Below are 23,499 nucleotides of genomic sequence, written 5' to 3' on the forward strand. Positions count from 1 at the left end.
CAGCAATGTGGTTGACTCTTCAATGCCCTCTGAACTGGCCTGGTGAGCCATTTCATGTTCAAGGGCAATTAGGGATGGGCAATAAATGCTGGCCCAGCCACTGACACCCACGTCCATTGAATGAATAAAAGAAATGTATGGTTCTCACCAGATTGTGCCCCGGATTACATCCTATCTTCAAGGTGAAGTCAGCGGTGCACAAAGATCTCATCACAGCTAATTCGCATTTGGTTAGTCAACTTTGTGAAGTTGTATCTGAGGTCAGCCATTTTCCTTATTGGTCTCTATGTCACGAGGAAGGGAGTAGGAGAATAACAGCTTGCATGGAGGCTCAGGGTCCACAAGAGGGAGTCAGTGGTGAGGCAGAAAATGGTGTGGATGTAGTTCATTGGTGTGGATGAAGTGAATCAAGTTAAGAAAATCAGAGTTCCAACAGACCAGGTCTTGGAGGCATGGTGGCACAGTGGTTAGCATTGCTATCTCACTGCACCACGGACCCGGGTTCAATTCCGGCCTTGGTGACTGTCTGTGTGGAATTTGCTTCTTCTCCCCATGTCTGCGTGGGTTTCCTCCAGATGCTCTGGTTTCCTCCCACAATCCAAAGATGTGCAGGATAGATGGATTGACCATGGTGGGGTTATGGGGTTATGTGGATGGGGTGTAGTTAGGTGCTCTTTCGAAGACTCGATGGGCCGAATGGCCTCCTTCTGCACTGCAGGCATTCTGAGGTCAGTACTGTCCAAATCGAGCCGATATCAGGGTAATTGCTGGCAAAGTCCTTTTAGGGTTTTCAGTTCACGTGCAACACTTCAATTAACCCCGCTGAGAGTGATCTTGTACTTTGCGGTGCATAGAAGGGAGAACCAGCAGAGCCTGTAAGTTCAGCCATGTCGCACAGGGTAGTGAGTGAAACATTGGGCACTAATATGAACATTTAATAAAGAGTGTATGCAGAAACGCATAATTGTTTCTTCCACAGAAATGTCCTTAACACCCCTGCCAACCATGAGGCATACCAGTTCATTTAACTCTCTGACTAAGCTAGTCTCAGCAAGTAACAATGGTGCACATATGAATAAAGGTTTCTTTTTATTATTCCCCATGGCGCCCATGCTGCTGGCTAGGCCAGCATTTATTTCTTTGCTTTTGAGAAGGTGTGGTGAGCCCACTTCTGCTGCAGTCCCATGTTGTGTAAGTACACCCACAGTGCTGTTATGAAGGGAGTTCGAGGACTTCGATCCAGCGGCAGGAAGGAACAGCGATATTGTTCCAAATCAGGATGTTGTGGCTTGGAGGGGAACATGCAGTGAAGTAAAAACCATGTCAGGTGACTTATTTACAAGGGGAATTTAAATATGAAAAATCACCCCTTGTGCTCTCAGTAATATTGGTGGCAATGGTGTTGGGGAGTGATGTTTTGGCCGTGGTATAGAGCTTCCCTGCTCGCCCAGGAGGTTCCTTTATACCACCTGTAGCTGCAGCATAGTCAGCTCTTGGCGAGGTTCCGCCAGGACTTTAAATTTTAATTGTAATTGTGTGGAAAACAGGGTAAAGCAAGCAAAGTGGATATTTCCGACACTACTGTTGTGACTTGTGCACGACTGTCAAAATTCCACCCTCCACTTCTGAAGGGTTTTATTGGCTGTAAAGTGCTGTGGGACGTCTTGAGGTGAAAGCTGCTATGTGAATACAGGTCTTTGTTTTCTTTCTTTCACGTACAATTTATAGGGTCAAATCATTCCTTTGCATTGTAAATACCAAATCAAACCCAGATTGACACTGGATTTTCTGTTTATTACCTTATGTTGCTTGCCATTATACCTACTTTTAGCGCAAGCCACAATATTCTTATATCATTGAGTCAGAATAAAAGGAACTGTAAATTCCATATGAAAGATATGCAACTGAAATATTAATATGCATAAAAGTGTTATCCAGGTTCATATTTATGTTTAAATCATAAATTAACAGATACACGATTAGATTAGTTGGTAGTTTTGACTTCTTGATACTAATTTTCCTTTCGTCGTTAATACTCTATCTCTGCAGCTGATGGTCCAGTCTCGATCAGGATGTGCATGTTTCAGTGGCAATGTTCTATGCCGCACTGTCTTTCCTATACCATGGAGGACATAGGTAGCATGGTGGCACAATGGTTAGCACTGCTGCACAGCGCCAGGGACCCGGGTTGACTCTGCCCTTGGGTGATTGTGGAGTTTGCAGGTTCTCCCAGTGTCTGCGTGGGCTTCTTCTGAGTTCTCTGGTTGCCTCTCACAGTCCAAAGATGTGCAAGTTAGTTGGATTGGCCATGCCAAATTGCCACTTAGTGTCCAAAGATGTGTAGGCTAGGTGAGGTTACGGGGCTTATAGGGACAGGGTGGGGGATTGGGCCTTGTAGGATGCTCTTTCAGAGGGTCGGTGTAGACTCAATGAACTGAATGGCCTCCTTCTGCACTGCAGGGATTCTATTCTAGAATGCATTTCCCCAACATGCGGTGATAAAGGAGTTGTCTGAAAAGGAATTGGCGAGCCTCTTCATGAACTGCTGCCATCTGTGTGGTGAACGTGCTTCCATTATGCTGTTATTTAGAGTTTTCAAGGATTTTGACCCAGTAATGATAAAGGAGCAGTAAAATACATCCAAGTCAGGATGGTGAATGACTTAGGAAGAAACCTAGATGCTATCGTCCATGCACTCACTGCTCTTGTCCTTCTGGCTGGTGGAAACTGTGAGATGCCTTAGCAAGTTGCTGCATCCATCCAATAGTTTACACATATGATTGACCACACCATCCTCATCCAATACTTCTCCATTGTCTAGCTGAGTCCTTTTATGGTTCCCCTCTTGTCTATATAGTCATAGATAAGAATCTCCTGCAATGGCTTCTCTTCATAAACCTGTACTTTCACCTTTGGAGTGCACCCAGATATCTTTGACCATATCCTACTTTCATCTACCTGCTGTTGCTTAGCGACATTATTGTTATTCAAAAACAACAGTTGTTAATTGTATATTCATTTTGTTAATTGTACGTACGTCATGAACATTACTCGAGATTTCACTTGAGCACATGTAAAGAGACACTTACTGAAACTGTGGTATTGTTGAGTTACGAGGTGCATGTTGGTCATGTTTAACTCTGTAAATAAAGTTTGGTTCCAGTACTATCCTTGTTCGACTGCCTAGTGTAGCCACCCGAATTGGCCACTTCCTGATTTAAAATGGAGAACCGCAAAGGCTGAAGGGAAATTCAGCCAACACAGGCAAAGATGAGCAAATACAGAAATCATGTGTATTGGAACCTGCAAAACAACCAGACAGCACTGAAACCAGCAGCCATCTGCATAGTAATACAGCAGCCATCTACATAGTAATGTGCGATTCCCAGGCACAATGGCAACAGTTAAGGTAAATAAAGCCAAGCCAGACTCCTCGGCACCAGAAGGAGCCAAGACAAAGGAAGGCCAACGGACACTTAGGACCGCCCAGCGATCAGGGAACCGCTCCAGCATTGGAGAAATCAATCCAAGTGATCGGAAAGCAGTCCAATCACTTGGAATCAGGTACGGGGTCCGCCCCGAAGGGTGGGATGCCGCTGGGGACTATAAAGTAAAGCCCGCAAGTTCAAATCATCCTTCTTGGCAGGGTCACTCAGCAGCGAATCAACCCTTGAGAGTGAACTGCCCAAGCTGCCTCGTCAAGCAAGTAAGTCTCAAGTCAACGCTCGCTACGAGATAGGCGCTCTTAGCTACCAGTCCATGCCAGCTTTTGAATCCTGCAGACTCAGGACCCGAACGAAAGGCCATTTGTTCCCCTGACCTGGTGGGCCAGTCCGAAGCTAAGTATAGCCCTGTTAGTTATAGAAATAGCCTAGAAAGTAGAGTTATGCATGAGTAGTGATTTACTGTGTGTAATAAATGTGTTTTGATTTGAATCTTACTAATTGGTGTGTGGAGCTATTGTTCATTACTTGAACTTGAACCTCGTGGCGGTATCATAAAGATACCTGGCGACTCTCGAGCAAAGGTTAAACAAACAGAGCAAACTACGATTTAAGAGCCAACCAAAAGTTAGCAACATATTACTGGCGACATCCTGACGGGACCCGATCTAGAAGTGGCTTAACCACTCCGGGAGAACCCAAAATTTGAATTAGAAATCCAATTGGGAACAGAAAAACCACAAGCGTTCAAACAGTTCTGATCAATCCTCATAATTCGGAAATGTGTTAATGCATGCGTAACTAACAGGGCTATAAGTTAAACTGATAGATTTTTGTTCGACAAAACTGTCGGGAGTTTGTATTCCGGAAAATAGCGAAAGCCATACCCGTAATTACAGCACCGCCTTAATACCACTTGTTCCAAATTTTAAGAGAAGTATTTAGAGGGGAAAGATGGCAATGCAGGCAATGCAATGCCTCATGAACCCCGAAGAAAGTTCCTCAAAGGGAAAGGATGGCCCCTTTGGAGCGAATTCTGTGACAATGAGGAAACAGGACCTGGGAGTAGAGGACATACTTGGTGGGAGAACCTGAGTGAGATTCACAAGAAGAGCTTAGGAAAAGCTTGCAAGCCGATGGCAATCGTGTCCTGTTTGGCACAATTGCGAGGCACAGAGGAGGTCGTTAGGACGCTCCTAAAAGAGATAAAAGGAGTACATCGAATGAGCAAGGTCGATGTTAGTGAGGTTGAGAAAGAGAATATAGAATTAAGGAGGAAGTTAGCAGCAAAAGATGGAGAGGTGGATGATGCCAAGTGGGCACACCAGTCTTGTCTGGCGCACTTAAGCAGCTTCCAATCCCAGTACGAAAAGGCCTATCGGGACACGCAACGTGCAGTCCTGGTACGAGAGGAAACAGAGAAGCAGGTGGAGGCATTGCAGAGGCAGTGTAATGACCTGAAGGCAGCGTTAAGAGCACTCCATGCTGCCACCACGGAGCAAAGACAAAGCTCATTAGACCACGTGAAGTGCCGGAAGCAGATTGCAGAACTGCAATCTCTGCTTTCAGTTCAAAAAGAATTCCAGGAAACCTTTGGATCACAGTTAGATGAGGAAGACGGCCCTGATTGGGGAGAATTGAGTGAGGCAGCGCAGAGATATGTTCAGGGAACATGTGCACAGGGAAATCCCCAAAAGAGAAAAGCGCCCCAACCCCCCACAGAGCAGATAGTTAAGGCTCCAATGAACCCAGTCACCACCCACCGCACAGCTACATCGAACGACACGGAATTTCTGTACACCACTCCCTTAACAGCGACCCAATTACGGGCCGCGCGCAATAAAATCAAACCGTTCTTCCCCACCTCAGACCCCCACCACTTCTTTGCCAGAGTAAAGCAGCAGGCGACCATGTACGGCCTGGACGAGCGTGAGCAAGCGAAACTCACAGTTTTGAGTTTAGACGTTTCGATCGTAGCAGCCCTTCCCGACCCACAGAATGTAGGAGGAGGCACCCTTGCAGAAATGCATACCGCGATCCTAGACGCGATCGGTTATAACAGGGGTGACCCCGTAGATGGCCTCAATAAGTGCAGGCAAAAGAAAAGCGAGCACCCCACAGCGTTTGCTGGACGCTTGTGGATCCATTTCGCAGCGGTTTTTGGAGACTTAGACCGCGCCCATTTGTCCCCAGACAACATGGCCAAATGGACCCGCACCCTTATCTCCCATGCCACAGAAACAGGACAAAAAGCCTGTACGAATTATGATCCGTCAGAGGAGGCTCATAATGAGAAATGGGCTGTAAAAAGATTGTCCCGCGTATGGGAGCAATCTGTTCAAAACAAACCCACGAATAACAATTCCGAAGAACAGCAGGCAGAAGCAGACATACACACAGTTAAGGCACACCAGTACCCCGCATGGGTAAATGAAGGTAGGAACAGTCCCCACAGAAACCACCGGAATGGATAATTAGGACATTACGCACGAGAATGTCAAACCCCCCGATACAGCGACGGAATCAGCCCACAAATGCCCCCCGAACCAGCAAAGACACCAACAGCCGTGACGCCCCACGTAGGGAACCATACCCAAGGGAACAATGCACCAGAGAGCCTGCTCCACCTTATGTGCCCCAGGGGTCACGTTACAACTGTGGGCAGCCAGGCCACTTCGCCTGAGATTGCAGGAGACCCCCACCAGACTAGCCCCCAGATATGAAAGAGAACACCACCCACAGCAGCTACAAGCTCCCAGCTGCCCCAAGCAAACTGTGAGCGCTTACCCACCACTTCTCCTGGCAGGGACACCTCAGCAAGGCCACTTCATTTTTGTTTCACTCCTCCTTCCTCTCTTCTTCGGCCACACTACACTGCCTCCATATGCTAGTTACACCGCAGTCCAAATGTGATTTACGATGCACTGTGTTCTGATGGAAACTGCAGCATGTTGTTTAATGTTGTTTGTTACTGGTATTGTTACCAGATCGTAATTTTTTTCCACGGCCCCACGCCTTATTTGTCAGCAGAAACCTATGAGAACTTGCCAGCACGCTCATCGGCAGAAACCGCTGAGAGCTTGCCAGACTCCCGTTCATAACTGCTCTTCTGGTTCGAAGGTGGAACCAATACGGCAACCCCCCACGATGACTACATTTTTGCCCGTTCTTGCCGATTGCTCAGGCAGTGGAGAAACGGTATTGGGACCTGCCCTGCCTGAGGACCCCCCTCTGGTCAGCTACGCTCGGGTAGAGAACACACGGCATTGGTCGCCCTCCTACCTGGGGATTCCATCCAATTCTTAACCGTCACGGCCCATACGTACCTCATTTCGGCACTTTTGGTTCAAAAAGTTTTGTTTTGTTTTCAGGCGACCCTTAGGTTGCCAACCCTATGCTATTTACATCCTCAAACATTTGGATGGTAAATCGCACAGCCTGCGAGACGGCTCGCACTGTTTCAGTAATTTTAAGTGTGTCTTGTCCTGAATATTCGGTTTTAAAAAAAAATGAGAGAGTCACACATGGTGACAAATTGTAAAGGGAGAATTAGCACTGAAGGACAGACATACTAACAGACGAGATATTAAACCAAGATAGTAACAGACACTATGCTTGATCCCACAGAACTCCAGAAGCTCCAGTGAAAAGAAGAGAAGAGAAAGAAGAAGAACCATGAGGACATCCTCCGTGTTGCTCATCACCCTAATGAACAATTGGTTTCGCGCGAACGCGAACCCCCTGAACCCAACCCCCCCCCCCAGCCATTAAAGATTCACTTCCCCATAGCACCCAGAGCCCAGTCACAAGCGACACCACACCATCTTGGTGTGACAGGTTTATAACCTGGTACTCCCTGTCCTACTTAATAGAATCCCTACTAGTATTGGCGATACTCTGCAGCATCGTGCAGACTATTCGCCTGAGGAAATGGCGAAGGAGAGCCTACCGCGCTCGCGCCCCAGTATATAGGATAAGATCCCCGATTTACGGTTATGACCAGACCCCCAACCCCCGCGATCTATAACAAAAGGACATTCGTTTGCGTTCTTTTTGTGAATAACGAAATGTGTTTCATGAGCGATTGTACAATCCTGAGCTTGACTGCCAAACCAGGAAAAATGTGAATAATGTTATGATTTTGTTTGTATTGTTTAGGAAGTTAGTATGATTGAATGTTTGCGTGAGTGTAGTTTATTGAGGACAGTTAGAGGTACTGTTTTTCTTATTTTGTAATGCATGTCCCTGTTTTGACATAGCGCCACTTAGAATGTTAATTAAAATTTTTCTTGCATAGTTATGGTCAGTGTCGAGGCCATAGAAGAGTGCTCGCCGTGTCAGGGAATGAAGACAACGCAGTTATGTGATCCTTCACGCTTCGCGTTAGGATCACAAGGAGGGTATGCAGCCACCTGACTTGGCCACTTCCCAACTTAAATTGGAGAACCGCAAAGGCTGAAGGGAAATTCAGCCAACACAGGCAAAGACTAGCAAATACAGAAATCGTGTATATTGAAATCTGCAAAACAACCAGACAGCACTGAAACCAGCAGCCATCTGCATAGTAATGCAGCAGCCATCTACATAGTAATGTGCAATTCCCAGGCACAATGGCAACAGTTAAGGTAAATAAAGCCAAGCCAGACTCCTCGGCGCCAGCAGGAGCCAAGACAAAGGAAGGCCAACGGACACTTAGGACCGCCCAGCGATCAGGGAACCGCTCCAGCATTGGAGAAATCGATCCAAGTGATCGGAAAGCAGTCCAATCACTTGGAACCAGGTACGGAGTCCACCCCGAAGGGCGGGAAGCCCCTGGGGACTATAAAGTAAAGCCCCCAAGTTCAAATCATCCTTCTTGGCAGGGTCACTTAGCAGCAAACCAACCCTTGAGAGTGAACTGCCCAAGCTGCCTCATCAAGCAAGAAAGTCTCAAGTCAACGCTCGCTACGAGATAGGCGCTCCTAGCTACCAATCCACACCAGCTTTTGAATCCTGCAGACTCAGGACCTGAACGAAAGGCCATTTGTTCCCCTGACCTGGTGGACCAGTCCAAAGCTAAGTATAGGCCTGTTAGTTATAGAAATAGCCTAGAAAGTAAAGTTATGCATGAGTAGTGATTTACTGTGTATAATAAATGTGTTTTCATTTGAATCTTACTAATTGGTGTGTGGAGTTATTGATCATTACTTGAACTTGAACCTCATGGCGGTATCATAAAGATACCTGGCGACTCTAGAGCAAAGGTTAAACAAACAGAGCAAATTATGATTTAAGAGCCAACCAAAAGTTAGCAACACTATCTGGAGATTAATGATTACATTTGCTTTGGAAACCTTGGAGCAAGTGATTCTGGTCGAGCCTGAAGTGAGAAGAGTAATAGGTTCTACATGATGGCACTATCAATGCTCCTTCTATCACTTCACTAAATATCTGGAGGGGCGATGGGCCAATAATTAGGTGATGCGACCATCAATTCACTCGAAGACACGTGGAGAAGTAAACCGTGGTTTTAATCAGCTTAGAACTGAGCCTGCCTGTGACCGGTACAACACTGAAGGCGGCCCCGCAGGTCAGCAGGTCTTATACTTCCTGTAAAGGGGGTGGAGCCATGGGCGGAGCCATGGGGTGAGCCCGTACATGCCCCAACATATCCCCTGTGGGTGAAGCCACACAATGGCCCATAGGTAGAGCCCACAGGGTTATTAACATAACACAGTGCACTGGTGAATTATCAGTAATTATACATTCACCACATTCACCCCCTGATTAAAAATGAAGTCCGGCGGGGGTGACGGGCTCATAGATTCAGTCGGTCCGGTGTCCGGATCGTACGTTGCGACCGCCAAACCACTGGTGTTGCAGCCGTATCAGGTGGCTGTGGAAGTGGGTCCGGAGTAGGCACAGGCATGGACTCCGGGAGCGGCTCTTCCGGAGCTTCATTCTTGTGGACCCTGCGGCGGGTGGGAGGGAGCGCGGGAACCATATAGGGGTGGGGGCGCTGAGCATGGGAGGTTGGATGGGACATAGTGTGGGGGATGCAGTAGTGGGAGTGGTGTTGCAGCCTGCGGGCGCCAGGTCCCGGAGGGAGACGGTATCTTGCCAGCCATCGGGGTGTTCAACGTATGCATAGTGTGGGTTGGAGTGCAGGAGCTGAACCCTCTCTACCAGGGGGTCGGTCTTATGGCTCCAAATCTGTTTTCGGAGGAGGCCTGGACCCGGTGTCATCAGCCAGGGTGGAAGCGAGGCCCCTGAGGTAGCAGCCCTAGGGAAAACAAATAAACAGTCATGAGGAGTCTGGTTTGTGGCCGTGCAAAGGAGGGACCTAATAGAGTGGAGCGCATTGGGGAGGACCTCCTGCTAGTGAGAAACTGGGAGATTCCTGGACCGTAGGGTCAGTAGGACAGTCTTCCAGACTGTCGCGTTCTCCCTCTCCACCTGCCCATTTCCCCGGGGGTATAACTGGTAGTCCTGCTCGAGGCGATGCCCTTACTGAGCAGGTACTGATGCAGTTCATCGCTCATGAACGACGAGCCCCTGTCGCTGTGGACATAACTGGGGAAACCAAACAGGGTGAAGACACTCTGCAGGGCTTTAATGACAGTGGGGGTGGTCATATCAGGGCAGGGGATGGCAAACGGGAAGCGGGAGAACTCATCTATGATATTACGGAAGTACGTGTTGCGGTTATTGGAGGGGAGGGGCCCTTTGAAATCGATACTGAGGCATTCAAAGGGCCGGGAAGCCTTTACCAGGTGGGCCTCATCCGGTCGATAGAAGGGCGGCTTGCACTCCGCGCAGATTTGGCAGTCTCTGGTTATAGCTCTAACCTCCTCTGTGCAGTAGGGCAGGTTGCGGGCCTTGATGTAATGGGCGAGCCGGGTGACCCCCGGGTGGCAGAGGTCATCGCGGATAGCCCGTAGTCGGTCATCTTGCGCGCTGGTGCATGTGCCGCGTGACAGGGCATCTGGGGTTCGTTGAGCTTCCCAGAACGATATACTATATCGTAGTTATAGGTGGAGAGTTCGATTCTCCACCTCAAGATCTTATCATTCTTGATCCTGCCCCGCTGCGTATTGTCAAACATGAAGGCAACCGATTGTTTGTCGGTGACGAGGGTAAACCTCCTACCAGCGAGGTAGTGCCTCCAGTGCCACACGGCTTCCACGATGGCTTGGGCTTCTTTACGACCGAGGAATGTCGAATTTCGGAGGTGGTGAGGGTGCGTGAAAAAAACGCTACCGGTCTGCCTGCTTGGTTGAGGGTGGCGGCGAGAGCGACCGCTGAGGCGTCGCTCTCCACCTGGAAGGGGACAGACTCGTCCACCGCACGCATCGCAGCTTTGGCGATGTCCGCCTTGATGCAGTTGAAGGCCTGGCGGGCCTCAGCTGCCAGTGAAAAGAGGGTGGCCTTAAATAGTGGGCGGGCTTTGTCCGCATACTGGGGGGCCCACTGGGCATAATAGGAGAAAAGTCCAAGGCACCTCTTCAGGGCCTTAAGACCATAAGACATAGGAGTGGAAGTAAGGCCATTTGGCCCATCGAGTCCACTCCGCCATTCAATCATGGCTGATTTCAACTCCATTTACCCGCTCTCTCTCCATATCCCTTAATTCCTCGAGAAATCAAGAATTTATCAACTTCTGTCTTAAAGACACTCAACGTCCCGGCCTCCACCGCCCTCTGTGGCAATGAATTCCACAGACCCACCACTCTCTGGCTGAAGAAACTTCTCCTCATCTCTGTTCTAAAGTGACTCCCTTTTATTCTAAGGCTGTGCCCTCGGGTCCTAGTCTCCCCTGCTAATGGAAACAACTTCCCTACATCCACCCTATCTAAGCCATTCATTATCTTGTAAGTTTCTATTAGATCTCCCCTCAACCTCCTAAACTCCAATGAATATAATCCCAGGATCCTCAGACGTTCATCGTATGTTAGGCCTACCATTCCTGGGATCATCCGTGTGAATCTCCGCTGGACCCGCTCCAGTGCCAGTATGTCCTTCCTGAGGTGTGGGGCCCAAAATTGCTCACAGTATTCTAAATGGGGCCTAACTAATGCTTTATAAAGCTTCAGAAGTACATCCCTGCTTTTATATTCCAAGCCTCTTGAGATGAATGACAACATTGCATTTGCTTTCTTAATTACGGATTCAACCTGCAAGTTTACCTTTAGAGAATCCTGGACTAGGACTCCCAAGTCCCTTTGCACTTCAGCATTATGAATTTTGTCACCGTTTAGAAAATAGTCCATGCCTCTATTCTTTTTTCCAAAGTGCAAGACCTCGCACTTGCCCACGTTGAATTTCATCAGCCATTTCTTGGACCACTCTCCTAAACTGTCTAAATCTTTCTGCAGCCTCCCCACCTCCTCCATACTACCTGCCCCTCCACCTATCTTTGTATCATCGGCAAACTTAGCCAGAATGCCCCCAGTCCCGTCATCTAGATCGTTAATATATAAAGAGAACAGCTGTGGCCCCAACACTGAACCCTGCGGGACACCACTCGTCACCGGTTGCCATTCCGAAAAAGAACCTTTTATCCCAACTCTCTGCCTTCTGCCTGACAGCCAATCGTCAATCCATGTTAGTACTTTGCCTCGAATACCATGGGCCCTTATTTTACTCAGCAGTCTCCCGTGAGGCACCTTTTGGAAGTCAAGATAGATAACATCCATTGGCTCTCCTTGGTCTAACCTATTTGTTATCTCTTCAAAGAACTCTAACAGGCACGACCTCCCCTTACTAAATCCATGCTGACTTGTCCTAATCCGACCCTGCACTTCCAAGAATTTAGAAATCTCATTCTTAACAATGGATTCTAGAATCTTGCCAACAACCGAGGTTAGGCTAATTGGCCTATAATTTTCCATCTTTTTCCTTGTTCCCTTCTTGAACAGGGGGGTTACAACAGCGATTTTCCAATCCTCTGGGACTTTCCCGGACTCCAGTGACTTTTGAAAGATCATAACTAACGCCTCCACTATTTCTTCAGCTATCTCCTTTAGAACTCTAGGATGTAGTCCATCTGGGCCCGGAGATTTATCAATTTTTAGATCTCTTAGTTTCTCTAGCACTTTCTCCTTTGTGATGGCTACCATATTTAACTCTGCCCCCTGACTCTCCGGAATTGGTGGGATATTACTCATGTCTTCTACTGTGAAGACTGACGCAAAGTACTTATTTAGTTCCTCAGCTATTTCCTTGTCTCCCATCACAAAATTACCAGCGTCATTTTGGAGCGGCCCAATGTCAACTTTTGCCTCCCGTTTGTTTTTAATGTATTTAAAGAAACTTTTACTATCATTCCTAATGTTACTGGCTAGCCTACCTTCATATTTGATCCTCTCTTTCCTTATTTCTCGCTTTGTTATCCTCTGTTTGTTTTTGTAGCCTTCCCAATCTTCTGACTTCCCACTACTCTTTGCCACATTATAGGCTTTCTCTTTTGCTTTGATGCATTCCCTTTGTCTTCCTTTGTCAGCCATGGCTGCCTAATCCCCCCTCTGATAACCTTTCTTTTCTTTGGGATGAACCTCTGCACTGTGTCCTCAATTACTCCCAGAAACTCCTGCCATTGCTGTTCTACTGTCTTTCCCACTAGGCTCTGCTCCCACTCGATTTTCGTCAGTTCCTCCCTCATGCCCCTATAGTTACCTTTATTTAACTGTAACACCTTTACATCTGATTCTACCTTCTTTCTTTCAAATTGGAGATTGAATTCTACCATATTATGATCACTGCCTCCTAAGTGCTCCCTTACTTTAAGATCTTTAATCAAGTCTGGCTCATTACATAACACTAAGTCCAGAATGGCCTGTTCCCTCGTGGGCTCCATCACAAGCTGTTCCAAAAAGCCCTCCTGTAAACATTCAATGAATTCCCTTTCCTTGGGTCCACTGGCAGCATTATTTACCCAGTCCACCTGCATATTGAAGTCCCCCATGATCACTGTGACCTTGCCTTTCTGACATGCACTTTCTATTTCGTGGTGCATTTTGTGCCCCCGGTCCTGACCACTGTTAGGAGGCCTGTACATAACTCCCATTATGTTTTTTTTGCCTTTGTGGTTCCTCAACTCTACCCACACAGACTCCACATCATCTGACCCTATGTCATTTAGTGCTATTGATTTAATTTCATTCCTAATTAACAAAGCAACCCCGCCCCCTCTGCCCACCTCCCTGTCTTTTCGATAGGTTGTGAATCCCTGGATGTTTAAATGCCAGTCCTGAACCCCCTGCAACCATGTCTCTGTGATGCCTACCACATCATACCTGCCAGTCACAATCTGGGCCACAAGCTCATCTACCTTGTTCCGTACACTGCGCGCATTTAAATATAGCACCTTTAATTCTCTATTGACAGTCCCTTTTTGTTTTCTTAGTGTGGTGGACCTTGGTTTACTGAGCCTTTCCATACACTGTGTCATATTTTGTGGGATGGGGACTATCGTAACCTCTCCTGAGTTTTGTCTTTTCGTGCTTTTTTGTATTCCTAAGCAGCTACGCTTCCCACTGATTCCTTCACCTCTCGGTTCCCTGACTTTCCCTTCCCCCCCAATCTTTAGTTTAAAGTCCTATTGACCACCCTATTTATTCTTTTCGCCACAACACTGGTCCCAGCTCGGTTCAGGTGGAGACCATCCCAACGGTATAGGTCCCCCCTGTCCCAAAACTGATGCCAGTGTCCCATGAAAAGGAACCCCTCTTTCCCACACCACTCTTTCAGCCACGTGTTAACTTCCCTTATTCTTGCCTCCCTATGCCAATTTGCACGTGGCTCGGGCAGTAATCCGGAGATTATGACCCTTGAGGACCTGTTTTTTAATTTGAATCCTAGCTCTTTATAATCTCTAAAATGGTCCTCTTTCCTAGACTTGCCTATGTTGTTGGTACCGACATGGACCACAACAACTGGATCCTCCCCCTCCCTCTCCAGTATCCCTTCAAGCCGGTCAGAGATGTCCCGCACCCTAGCACCGGGCAGGCAACATACCATGCGGGACTCTTTATCCTGCTCACAAAGGATACTATCTATCCCCCTGATAATAGAATCCCCTACAACTACAACTTGCCTATTTACTCCCTCCCCTTGAATGGCCTGCTGAACCATGGTGCCTTGGTCAGCTGACTCATCCTTCCTGCAGCCCTGTTCACCATCCACACAGGGAGCAAGTGCCTCATACCTGTTGGACAGAGTCAAGGGCTGAGGCTCCTGAGTTCCTGACTGCTGGTTCCCTTTACCTGCCTGACTTGCAGTCACACCCTGCTGTCCCTGGCCACTGGCAGGATTTAAACTACTTACTCTGACAGGTGTGACTGCCTCCTGAAACACAGTGTCCAGGTAAGTCTCTTCCTCCCGGATGTGCCTCAGTGTTTGAAGCTCAGACTCCAGCTCATCAACTCTGAGCCGGAGCTCTTCGAGCAGCCAACACTTACTGCAGATGTGGTCGCTGCAGCTCACAATGGGATCTGCCAGCTCCCACATCAAGCAGCTCGAGCACATCACCTGACCAGCCATCACTAATTAATTAATTAGTTTAATTTAAGTTTATGAGTTTAGCTGTGTTTTTTATTAAATTTGGGGCAGATTTGCTATCAACCACTCAGATCACAGCTTCCCTCTGACGTCACTTTTGGGGAAAAAACTGGAAAACAGGAAGTTTCCGTTAGGTTTTTATACTCACAGAGACTGCTCCTCCTCCTCCTCCGAACGGCTCCCTAAATTAGGCCCGAAGAAAGAGAGAGAACAAAACAGTAGGGAAAAAGCACCTTCTCCCACTCTTCATCGAATTACCTCACTGCACCAAATTACCAAATTCTCACTCGGTCTATATCTCTCTCACTCAGGCTGTGTGTCCTTGACCTGCGCAATGCTTACTAATGTGCGCTTTCTGTCTGCCTTTTATACAGACTTTAGGATGACTCACACTAAAACTTCAAAGAGAAGAATACAATGTGTACCTTTGTGCCCCTTAACAGGCCTCAGGTGACTGCCAGATAACTGCCTCTCAGTAATTAGGGTGGGGGCAGCTTCAGCCAATCAGACACTAATCTACACTGCACTTTTAACTGAAAAACAGCAAAATTAGATGAACCACTTACCTTTCCTGGTTACCTCACTGCACCAAATTACCAAATTCTCACTCGGTCTGTATCTCTCTCACTCAGGCTGCGTGTCCTTGACCTGCGCAATGCTTGGGACAGTGAGGGAGAGAGAGTTGTAGGAGGGGGCGCATACGGTCAGGGTCGGGCCCTAGGACCCCGTTTTCCACGACGTAGCCGAGGATGGCTAGCCTGGTTGTGCGGAAAACGCATTTCTCCTTGTTGTAGGTGAGGTTGAGTTTTTGGGCGGTTTGGAGAAATCGGTGGAGGTTGGCGTCGTGGTCCTGCTGATCATGGCCGCAGATGGTGACATTGTCCAAGTATGGAAACGTGGCCCGCAGCACGTACTGGTCCACCATTCGGTCCATCGCTCGTTGGAACACCGAAACCCCGTTCGTGACGCCAAAGGGGACCCGGAGGAAATGGAAAAGGCAGCCGTCTGCCTCAAACGCCGTGTAGTGGCGGTCCTCCGGGCGGATTGGGAGCTGGTGGTATGCAGACTTCAGTTCCACCGTGGAGAACACGCGGTAGTGCGCAATCTGATTTACCATGTCTGCAATCCGGGGAAGGTGGTACGTATCGAGTTGGGTAAACCGGTTAATGGTCTGGCTGTAATCAACCACCATCCGGAACTTTTCCCCGGTCTTGATGACCACCACCTGAGCTCTCCAGGGGCTATTGCTGGCCTCTATGACCCCCTCCCGCAAGAGGCGCTGGATCTCGGACCTAATAATCATCCTGTCCTGCATGCTATACCGCCTGCTTCTGGTGGCTACTGGCTTGCAATCGGCGGTGAGGTTTGTGAAGAGTGGGAGGGTCGATTTTTAGGGTCGCGAGGCTGCATATGTTGAGCGGGGACAGGGGCCCCCCGAACTTAAGAGTTAGGCTCCTGAGGTTGGACTGGGTCAAGTCCCAAAAGGAGAGGAGCGCAGAGGTCTGGGAGCACATATAGTTGAAAATTAGCGTACTCAGTGCCCTGTATCGCTAGGGTTGCAGTAGTGCACCCTTGGATTTGCACCGAGTGCGACCCAGAGGCGAGGGATATGTTTTGTTGCGTCGGGAATATTGGGAGCGAGCAGCGTCTTACCATGTCCGGGTGAATGAAGCTCTCTGTGCTCCCGGATTCGAAAAGGCAAGGTGTCTCGTACCCGTTAACCCGGACGGCCATCATGGAGCTCCGGAGGTGCTTAGGTCGCGACTGGTCCAGGGTGACCGCGCTGAGGTGTGGGTAGCCGGCAGCGTGGTCGGAGGTGCTGGGGCGGCCCCGCGGTGGCTGTCCATGTAGATCGTACGTGTCGAGCGGCGTAGCAGATGGCGGCCCCCGATGGTCGAGCGTGGCGGGCGGTGAGGAAGATGGCGTCCAAGATGGCGGCCCCCATGGATTGCTCGTGGCTGGCCGCGTGGGGGAGGATAGCCAAGATGGCGGCCCCCATGAGTCGCACATGTTATGCGGAGGCGGAGTCGGCAGACACGCTGCCACCTTGCAGGGTCTGCGGGCCTGTGAGTCTGTGGATCGGGTCTGTGAGTTCAAGTCCTTAGACCTGGCCAGGCAGACCATGGCTAAGTGTTCTTTTCACCCGCAGCTGCTGCAGTTCACGTTGCGGGCCGGGCAGTGCAGTCGGGGGTGTTGAGACTGGTCGCAAAAGTAGCAGGGTGTAAGCAGTAGCAGGGTGCAACAGTAGCCATGATGGGCGGGCGGCCGCACGGCACAGGCCTGGGGTAGTCTCGGATCGGGGGCCCACGAGGGTGTTGCGTAGTTGGCCGGGAACGCAGTAAGGCTCTGAAAAGCGGCCTCGAGAGAGAGGTAGCCAGTTTTACCGTGTCGTCCAGGCCCTGGGCCCCTTTTTCGAGCAGGCGCTGCCTCACATAGTTCGATCGGACCCCCGCCACGTAAACGTCTCGGATGGCGAGCTCCATGTGCTGAGTGGCCGTAACGGCCTGGTAGGTACAGTTGCGCGTTAAGCTTTGAGATTGCGTAGGTAATTATCTAGCGACTCCCCGGGGCGCTGGCGGCGAGTGGTGAAGACGTGTCGCGCGTATACCTCGTTCACAGGCAGCACATAGAGGTGTTCGAGTAGTGCGAGGGCCTCTGTATATGAAGCGGCTTCGTCGAGCTGGACAGAAATGCGATTGCTCACTCGTGCGTGGAAGAGATTCAGCTTCTGTTCGTCAGTGACGGATGGCGTAGACGATGCGGCGAGATAGGCCTTGAAGCATCGAAGCCAATGTGAAAAAATGTATTTCGCCTCCGCGGCTTGCGGATCGAGTTCCAGTCTGTCAGGTTTGAGGGCTGATTCCATAGTAGTATTTTAAGCTGATTAAATTGATGCGACCATCAATTCACTCGAAGACACATGGAGAAGTAAACCGTGGTTTTAATCATCTTAGAACTGAGCCTGCCTGTGACCAGTACAACACTGAAGGCGGCCCCGCAGGTCAGCAGGTTTTATACTTCCTGTAAAGGGGGCGGAGCCATGGGCGGAACCCGTACATGCCCCAACATATCCCCTGTGGGTGAAGCCACACAATGGCCCATAGGTAGAGCCCACAGGGTTAATAACATAACACAGTGCACTGGTGAATTATCAGTAATTATACAGTCACCACATTAGGCAGATTAAATTTGTCCATTTTTGTGGCTAGCATATACCTAGAAAATGTTCCACTTTGTTGTGTGGATACCAGAATCATCGCTGCACTGGAATGGCTTGGCTCAGGACAGGTCTTTCTCACCATAGCTGGGATCTTACTAAGCTGCACTGACCCCATCCAGTTCACTCAGCTGATTCTTAGGCCTTAGTAGGACTGACGGGAGGAGGAGCACAGGTGAGGCCGAAAATAACCAAAGTGCCCACCGGCCTGCATTACAAAGGTCCTGCCAATCTTAATGACAGGGCCTTATTGAAACTATTTAACTCTATTTCCTGCATGTGAGCCGGCAAAATGTACAGCCTGACCAGTGGACAGGAGGGAACACGGTGGCAGGAGGCTACAGCTAGAGACTCTTGGGGACATATTGTTTAGTATTATCTGCTGATGGTGTTCCACAATATCTCATTGATGCCCAGTTTTGGCTGTTCGATCTTTCGTTTCACAACACAATGTCCTCACTGGGGAGGTTTTTTCTTTCCTGGAACTCTGCAATTGCCACTCTTTTTAGGTAGTTGGTGAGAATGAGATCAAATGGCTGACTTCCCTGTGTTGGTTGGCTCAGTGTCTACACAGACCCAATCCAACAGTTTTCTGATGTTTTTACGGCTATTTTTCAGAGACTGATCTGCCAATGACCTACTTTACTGAATTTAGTTTCAATACTTGGGATGGTAGGTTAGAAATTCACAATCTCCAGATTGTTCAGTATCATTATCATTACTGTACCTACGGTGACTTGAAAATGAAAAAAGAAACAAGGTACAAAGGCCACGGTAGGGACTCAATTTTCATTCACCTCCTCTCTGTGTCACTCTACCCACTATGGTTAGGCTACTCCAGGATGATAAAAGCCCTGAGAGGCATTTTCAACTGCTGACTGCCTGAAAAAAAGAATAACTAACTGGGAGAGGAAAATCTGAGAGATATTTTAGACAACCATTTCCTGAGTGATTCTATTTTCAGGCAGGCCTTTAAATGAGCACGTAACACACCTGCTCACCCAAAACAGGCGAGCTACACTTTAAAAAATGAAAATTGAGTCACTACCATGGCCTTTGTACCTTGTTTCTTTTTTCATTTTCAAGTCAAAATGAGTGGAATATGTAAGTTATAGTTTTTCCTGACATTGAGTGGCCTCATCAGTCGTCCTTGAATGTGCCACTCGAGACCATCCATAAAAGATATTTGTTGAAAGGTTTTTATGTGGAACATTGATGGTCATCTTGGACACAAGCAAATCTGTCGTGCCATTCGGCGCCCACCACTCACCGACAAATTGTGTGCATCAGGTCCAAACCCGAAGAAGGTTCAGGCCTCAGATAGTGACCTGGGACTCGGGTGATGGGCACATTCTGAGAAAGCACCCATTTTGGGCTCCAATTGAAAATGCCTCTTGCTATGTTGACCGTAGATTTTTATGGTGGCTGAAGGTCATCCTGGAGACCATCATGACTGAGCCAGTGTCAATACCTGGTTAAGGCGAGCCTTTGAAGTTTAATGTTTACCACAGGCGAACTAACTTTTGATTGAGTTATTTTCTATTTTAAAGTGAACATCTCACGTTGGCTCGAAATAAAGAGGCCGTAAAGAATCAGCTGGGCAGTATTAGTTGGTCAAGGGCAATGCCCCTCACCCTGCCACAATCCATCAGTGGAACAACACACTGCATCACCCCACATGTCGCGACCGTGTAATGAAAAGAAGACTTTTTGGGTTAAGAAAAGAGAATTAGCACGAGCTTCTGCCCTCCTGCAAAGCAGTAAGCTGATAACTCTGACACACATATCACGCATTTGACTGCAATTTGAAGCAGACTCCTGCAGGAAATCAAACCTTGCAAGCACAGAGCATGAGGCAAGTGTTTTGCCACTGGGCCACCGAGTCACACATTTCTTTTTCTAATTTATTTGAACTTTTACACACACCCCTAAAACACAAGTTATTTACTTAAATTGCTGAGATTTCCCACTAATTCCACAGCTTTAACCAATGTGCTATCCTTCTTTTCAAGTCAACTTTTTGCATTTTCTTTTGGTAAATATTAACATTAATTAGCGGTGAAGTGTCTGTCAACAAGGCAGAGCAAGCCTGCAGGAAACAGCCTCGCTTTGATTCCGATTCACATTTCTATGCTGAGCTGTGTTTTGCTCGCCTTAAGTGGGCCTTGCCACCTATGAAATGTGTCTGGAAACTGCCTCTGCAGATGGTCTGGAATGTTTTTGCAGGAAATATTACTTAAACGCTGAAAGATATCACATTTCTTGCAAAGTAATGAAAATCTGGATTTAATTTAGCTTCTTTTCATAACTTTGGAAAAACTAGTTGATACAGTCAGGGTGTACAGATTGAGAAAGGTTAAGTGTCGAGAAAGTTACATAAAATATTATGAAAATAAAGTTTTGGTAACAAGAAGCAGTCTGTTGAAATAATTTATTTATACTCCTTTAGCTATTTAAAATCGAAAAATATTTTTGCAACACAGAACAGCTTACTGATCTCTGTTAATATTGGAGAATGTTAATGGTATATATTTGCGAGCAGTGAAAACTGTCGCCTGCTAACAGCCATCTTCCTGGCACAAGCCTGCTATTGCCCAGCTGGGAATCTACTAAGGACTCTTTTTTTTCCTGGACAAACATAGCATCACCTGCCCTCCAAATCCCTCCTTGCACTTTCTTCCCAGCCCTCCCAGCTGAGCTATGATAATCAGGTGGAGGACACAAGGTAACACTGACTAATTCAGCCAATTACGCCAGAATATTTTGCATCCAGCAACATTTTGTATTTCTGCAAATGTGTGAAATGCAAAATGTGCCCTGCAGCAAAAATGACAGCAGCCATGTTCTGGCTTTGTGTCAACAGACTTGCAGAAAGGCTGATGGGTGATACTGATGCATACATATGTGTGTGTGTGTGTGTATGTTTTTATGTGTGTGCTTTTCTGCTGAGAAAAGTCACTGCATAGGTCTTTGTGGCAGATGGGAGAGGGTAACTGGGATTGGCTAATCCCAAATCTGCATTCTTCTTCCTCACAGCGATGAGGGAAGATGGAGCCAGCTGTCAGATGGAAGGCTTTCATGGTCCCTTGCACAGAACAGCTGCACAGGCCCTGCCTGCTTGGTTCTAAATTATTAAACATCTTTTTAGTTTGTTCCAGCTGCAGGCATCAGTGTGTTTATACAGCCTTTGTGCATTTTACATACGATTTCTACTCCCCTCCTCTCATCAAAATGCTGTTTGTAAAATCCATTATCCCATCTGTGCCCCAGTTTGGCCAGACAGCATAAGACACATCCTATGCTATTCTCCTTCGATGACAATTTGGGAGCTGAAGATGATTTCAGTCAGTGACTGACTTTGGGGGTTTGGTGTTTTGCCTGCGTTTACAGTACCACCTGTAACTGATGGTGTCAACTTGGCGGCTCAGCAGTACAAGAGTGTAATAAGGATCTTTGCAAGTAAGATCGCATCCTTGGAAAGACATCTTTAAACAAGACAGACCCTTTCTGTCTTCAAGGATTTTTCTAAGCCATCTTGGGCAGGTTTAAATAATCTATTACTGGCAGCCTCTCTTCCCCAAAGGCTCCTGTAGTGGTAATGCTATTATTACTTTACAGATCTGTGAATATTTACAGGCTAGAAGCATAGCCATAGCTATACGATGTTTAAATATAAAGACTTTTCAGACAAGGCTTTCAGCTTCAGTTACATTCTGCCACAAAAGATCACCTACCTTTAACCCCATAAGTGCTTGTCACATCTACTTTCAATTAAAATAAAGTGCTTCAAAGCTGCTCAAAGACAGCTTTGAAAGCAGAGAAAATAAGGCAAATGAAATACTTTTAATAGCAGCAATTTGCATGCTAATTTACTATATTCTGTTAGTCATGATAGTCTAATTATGAACTTTAACACCAGGTTACCAGATGGGAAGGGATATTTCATGTGCCTATTGGCCTCTCCTATTTCAATTAATGGTCCTCATTTTGCATATTTCATATTGACGGTGTACAAAAGCCAACAACTCAGGAATCAAAAATAATTTTGTGGCCTAATTACAATAGCATTAGCTACCTTCAATTCTCTTTTTTTTCAAATGCTATTAAAGATTTATATGAACTTATAAATTTATCTCACCATATGTTTGGGAGAGGGAGGAAATTGTGGTTTGGATTTCAGTATTATTTGCAGATTTAACAACAAAAATCTTATTGAAAACTGGATTACACGCCACGTAAAACATTCAAAATCCGCACTTGCTAAAATAAAAGTCTATCAATTCCCAATCATGCAATAGAAATGTAGACAATTATGTACAGCACTCAGCATTTCCATCCTCTAAATATGCATCTTGAGTGGAGCATTGTACTTCAGTCTCTGAATGGTTAAAATATTAAAATGTGTAGCAGAAGGAAATGTTTAGATTGCACACAGTCATAAACAACAATCCTATAAATACTGCAGGAATCAGAGTATTGACTTTATAGTTCAGAATGGCATTTTGAAACTATGTATTACTGAGTAAACATGCATAACAAGCCAGACCTGGATATTATGGTACAATATGTATAGTTAACATTTTGAATTCTAAGTACAGGGGATGGATTCAAGCCTTACCCAGTCACAGTAAAACTGAATAATATTTTTACTTTATTTGTTTATTCTGCCCATGCCTTCCAGTTCTAATTGTTGAATTCATCAAAAGGTGCAGAATCTTTTCATATGAAAATACATTTTTTTCTACACTGAATGGAGAACCATTCCTCTTGGTTTAAAAGGAACAGAGGTTAAAATGGCTTAAAAAGAATAATTTGGACAGCTTTAGTGCCTTTGTGAAATTTAGAAAGGTTCTTTTTTTTATAAATACAGTTTTGTTGTTAGAAATCTTAACCTCAACAGCATCAATTTTATGTAGCGCATGTAATTGCTAGAAAGAAGCAGCCAAAGACTTAGCAGATTTCAAGGGAATAATGTTCATTTCCTGCTAATATGCTGTGCTTGGAGACTGAAAAAGCTACGAAGCTGCTCATAACTGAATCTATGTACGGAGAGGAGAGTTACTGGCACTATCTGTACATGTAAGTCCTATAATAAGATATGTTTGGTTGTTGGTGTCCTTCAGGAATATTCATTAATATCTCATAAGAAATCAAAATGATTGAAAAATGAAGTTGCCAGTATATCTTTTATTTCTAGATTTTTTTTGTGCAGTAGAATCAATTATTCTACATGGAACTCGAATACACCATAAGTTTGTTCAATGGTCCATATATTGCGGGTTTTGTCATGAACTGGTGTCC

At 46.8% G+C, this 23,499-nt stretch overlaps 1 long non-coding RNA gene across 1 annotated transcript in view; it reads left to right on the forward strand.

Annotated features, from left to right (window-relative positions):
• Positions 1 to 23,214: 23,214 nt before the first annotated feature.
• LOC140393124 (uncharacterized) overlaps positions 23,215 to 23,499 on the forward strand; it is a 62,005-nt gene continuing 61,720 nt past the window's right edge. The window contains exon 1 of the long non-coding RNA XR_011935505.1: positions 23,215 to 23,277. This is a non-coding gene — a long non-coding RNA (uncharacterized lncRNA). The remainder of the gene's footprint in view (positions 23,278 to 23,499) is intronic.

The sequence above is a fragment of the Scyliorhinus torazame genome, chromosome 16 (assembly GCF_047496885.1).
Source record: "Scyliorhinus torazame isolate Kashiwa2021f chromosome 16, sScyTor2.1, whole genome shotgun sequence".
In the NCBI taxonomy this organism is placed as follows: domain Eukaryota; kingdom Metazoa; phylum Chordata; class Chondrichthyes; order Carcharhiniformes; family Scyliorhinidae; genus Scyliorhinus; species Scyliorhinus torazame.